The sequence below is a fragment of the Myotis lucifugus genome, unplaced genomic scaffold, assembly GCF_000147115.1.
Source record: "Myotis lucifugus unplaced genomic scaffold, Myoluc2.0 scaffold_15, whole genome shotgun sequence".
Classification (NCBI taxonomy): domain Eukaryota; kingdom Metazoa; phylum Chordata; class Mammalia; order Chiroptera; family Vespertilionidae; genus Myotis; species Myotis lucifugus.
The window spans coordinates 8,867,869-8,868,365 of record NW_005871063.1 but is presented as its reverse complement, the minus strand read 5'-3'; positions in this window follow the sequence as shown (position 1 = coordinate 8,868,365).

The following is a 497-nucleotide window of genomic DNA, read 5'->3' as shown; positions in this document are numbered from 1 at the left end:
AGCAGGGCGGCGCTGGTCTACTAGCAACCGCCAAACAAGTGTCACGTTCGGACCCTCCCGGCGCTGCGGGCGGCGCGCGAGCTCGGGTGGGGCTTCAGGGTTCAGCCCCGCTAGCCGTGGCTTTCTGCAGCCCTCGGGTCGGGCGGGCCCCACCCACCCACACCCACACCCCACCCTTGTCCCAGCCCGCGCCGCGCCGTCTGTCCGTGACGCAGGTCAGGGGTTCCAGGGGACACCCGACGGGCGGGCCCCTGATATAACGGGTGACTGGGACGTGCACTCAGTCGTTGCCCTGAGTGGCCTGGACCGGACTGGTGTCTGAAACGCACCTTTTTTTTGCAAAGCAAATAAATACTCTCTCTCCCACTTGATCCTAGCAGCATGTCTGTGAGGTGGCAACGGATAGAAATAGCCCGATCTTATAGATGAGGACATACACGGAAAAATTAAATGGCTGCTTCTAATGACCCAAGGAAAATTAGTGGTGGTCCTGGAAC